The sequence below is a fragment of the Cynara cardunculus genome (assembly GCF_001531365.2).
Source record: "Cynara cardunculus var. scolymus isolate 2C chromosome LG 12, CcrdV1, whole genome shotgun sequence".
NCBI lineage: Eukaryota > Viridiplantae > Streptophyta > Magnoliopsida > Asterales > Asteraceae > Cynara > Cynara cardunculus.
The window spans coordinates 5,801,967-5,805,647 of record NC_037539.1 but is presented as its reverse complement, the minus strand read 5'-3'; the positions used below and the strand labels follow the sequence as shown (position 1 = coordinate 5,805,647).

General features: G+C 41.0%; 1 pseudogene; it reads left to right on the top strand.

Moving 5' to 3' along the window:
• The first annotated feature begins 694 nt into the window (after positions 1 to 694).
• LOC112522819 lies at positions 695 to 2,317 on the top strand (annotated as a pseudogene).
• The last annotated feature ends 1,364 nt before the right edge of the window (positions 2,318 to 3,681 follow it).

The window sequence follows — 3,681 nt, the reverse complement described above, 5'->3', positions numbered from 1 at the left end:
TTAGCTAATGCTATTTTGAGTATGTTGTTACATAAGCGTGCTCGAACTTACTATTATTGCAAAGATTTATGAATGCGTTGATCATAGAGATAGCAAATGGTAGTCAGATTTTGGTACGTGAGATTGTTAGAAGTGCGTATTGGGAGTTGAAAGGAAGGAATTTTGGGTAGATCTCATACCCATGACTATAGGCGGATTCGATGTCATTATCGGGATGGATTGGTTGGTAGAGAACCAAGCGGAAAATTTTATGCTCTAAAAAGTTGATCCGAGTCCCTTGCCGGATGGGGATGCAGTGATTGCCTGAGTTCTTCAACATCACACACGGGATTATCCAGATGCCTAAATAATAGAGGCTTAGTGTGGTAGTGCCACTCTATAGGAACAAAGGTAAAACGCAAATGGTAGAACATACTGGGCTTCTTTGGTTACCTGAAATTCGAGAGGTGGCAATTTAAGATTTGCAGCAGCCTCAATCTACTGTCGACACTAACCAAAGGAAATGCAAATGTGAGGAATCAGCATTTGTGGTTCACCTTGTTCAATAATCAAAACTTATGTTACAACCTGAGTAGCTACTCAAATTGAACATGACTTATATAACAAATGATAGAAGCTTCAATTTGATACCCCAGCGAAGTAGGCTGGTAACGGAACTTGATGAGATGCTTATGCATCAATGGTTTAACCTCTGTATGACCATGACATAACCGCCACCAAATTGATTGGAAGAAGAGTAAGTGATGAAGTTGTTCAGGAAGACATTAAGTTGTGGCCTTTGAAATGGTGGCTGGAAGTGGCGATATGCCAAAGATTGTAGTAAAATACAATGATGAAAAGAAGGATTTTTTTTTCTGCTGAAGCGATATCTTCCATGATTTTTTTATGAAAATGAAAGGGGTTGCTCAGACATTTCCTGGTTCGACTGTTGAAAAGACGGCGATTACTGTTCCAACTTATTTCAATGATTCTCAACGACAATCAACAAAGGATGCTGCAGGACTTGAAGTTCTACGCATGATTAATGAACCTACAGTAGCTGCTATAGCTTATGCTCTAGACAAGAGGGCTAGCACAGATGGCAAGAGGAATGTACTAGTGTTTGACCTGGGTGGTGGCACCTTCGATGTCTCCCTTCTCACCATTGATAAAGGGGGAGTCATCAAGATTAAAGCCACAGGTGGTGACACACATCTAGGAGGCGAGAATTTTGATAACAGAATGGTTAGTCATCTTGTCTGAGAATTCAAGAGAAAGCACAGAGAAGATCTTAGTGGTAACCGTAAAGCTTTGGCCAAGTTGAGGGTTCATTGTGAGAGGGCAAAGAGGATTATTTCAACAGCTATTCTGACTACAATCGACATTGATTGCCTGTTTAATGGTGTTGATTTTTCTGCAAAATTTACTCATGCCAAGTTTGAAGAGGTTAACATGGACTTGTTCAAGAAGTGCATAAAGACTGCGAAAACTTGTTTGAAGGATGAAAATATGGACAAGGAGAACATTGATGAAGTAGTTCTTTTTGGTGGATCGACTCGGATCCCCAAGCGGATCATTCCTGATGAGGCTGTTGCCTATGATGCTGGATATCTAGCTACAAACTTGAGTGACCTGAGTGATGAAGTCGTGCGGGGTCTGAAGCTAATTGTTGTTACACCCCTGTCACTTGATGTAAGTTGTAAAAGAGATGTTATGGTTGTGTTAATTCCGAAAAATACACCCATACCAACCAAGAAGGAAGATACGTTATATACAACATAGGACTATCAAACTGCTGGGCTTGTCATGGTCTATCAAGGAGAGAGACTCAGAAGTTCAAAGAACTATTTATTGGGACAACTTAGTCTCTCTGGTCTTCCTTCTGCTCCCAGGGGGGGAATTGAGATCAAGATATGCTATGAGATAGATGACAATAGGATCCTGCATGCCTCAGCTAGGGAATTAACTACCAGCAGGAACAAAGCGATCAAGATAACTAACGGCGGTGGCCTGTCAAAAGCGGAGATTGCCAAGATGATTAAAGATGCCAAACGATATAAGCAAGAGGATGAAGCACACATAAAGAAGGCGATGGCCCATAAAGCTTTAAATGATTAGGCGTATCGGTTGAGAGTCAACTTAAACCGATACAAGATCCGGTTGAGTCTAATTATGGATATGGGTGCTTAGTGTTAAAGACTTGGAAGAGTTAGAATATGAGATCAAGGAGACAATCGAGTGGTCTGATGAAAACCCTGATGCTGATACTGATGAGTTAGAGGAGAAGGAAATGGAGCTTGACAGTATATGTAGACGGACCAAGTATAAGTTACCTTGATGCCGTAGGGCTTAAGATGGTGAGGTAGTATGACACATACTGCACCGATCAAGATCATCGTTGAAGTAGGTAGCTAGTTTTTATGCGTGCTTGGTTTATTAGCATGTTTTTCCTAGTCATGAACAGATTAGAGGCTGAAGGAAAAAGTGAGCACAGTGAACTTTGTGGTCAATGAATTTTGGTAACAATGATGTTTAAACTTGATTCTTGTTAATCTAATTTGCTGAGTTTGAAGCAAGGTTTAATAGTTTTTATCGACCATTTGTTGTGGTGAGCCTCTACGTACAGATGTTCTAGCATTAAGCCCGGTGGTTGCAAAATTGTCTTGAATTGCCTAAGCTAGTCCAATATATTATTTTGTGTTGATCTCATAATGCATGATTTCTAGGTGCATGTACAATTACATTTCTATTTTAACTTGCACGACACCTTAGAACCTTTTCCGGTATGTTGGCTTGAAGCGGGTGAGAGAAAATTCACCGGTCCTGAAATCGTGCAGGAAACGGCTGATATAATGTATTCGGAAGCGCTTAAAGGCGGCTCAGAATCGACAAAAGAGTTAGGCGGATAAAAGGAGCCGACCTATAGAATGCCAAGTGGGTGACTGTGATATGCTAAAGGTGTCCCCTTGGAAGGGCATTATCCGTTTTGGAAAGCGTGGGAAGCTAAGTCCCCGTTTCCTTGGACCGTTTAAAGTGCTAGCTAGGGTAGGACTTCAAGCCTACAGATTAGAACTACCCACTGAGATGGCCGAAATCCATAGCACATTTCAGGTGTGTTACCTTCGTAAGTGTTTGACGGAAGAAGATGGTATGATACCACTCTCGGAATTTCATGTGGATGAGAACAACCGATGTGTGAAAGAACCATAAACCATCTTGGGAAGCAAGACCAAGGTGTTGAAACGCAAGGAGGTTGTCATGGTTAAGGTAAAATGGAAGCATCATCGAGGGACAAGTGTGGCATGGGAAGCGGAAGAGGACTTGAAAAAGCGGTACTCTCACCTATTCGCGTGAATTGGAATTTCGAGGACGAAATTTAATCCAAGGTGGGGAGGATTGTAACACCCGAAATTTCATTCTATGTTATTTTACCTTATCTGTTATTTTTCCCTATTTCAAAAGGGGGGGGGGGGTGTTACCCTCTAATAATGGATCTTAACCTTAGACCATATTGAATTGAGAAGTTTCTCTATTGACCTTAGGTTCTTAACTCTTGGTTCAGATTTAATGAGGGGACATAAACTTTTGTAAAAGGGATTGAGGGCTGCACCTAGGGAAAGAGGGAAAGAAAAAAAAGATAAAAGAAGAAAAAAGCCCTTCACCCGAGAGAAAGAAAGAAAGAAAGAAAAAAGGAAGAAATCA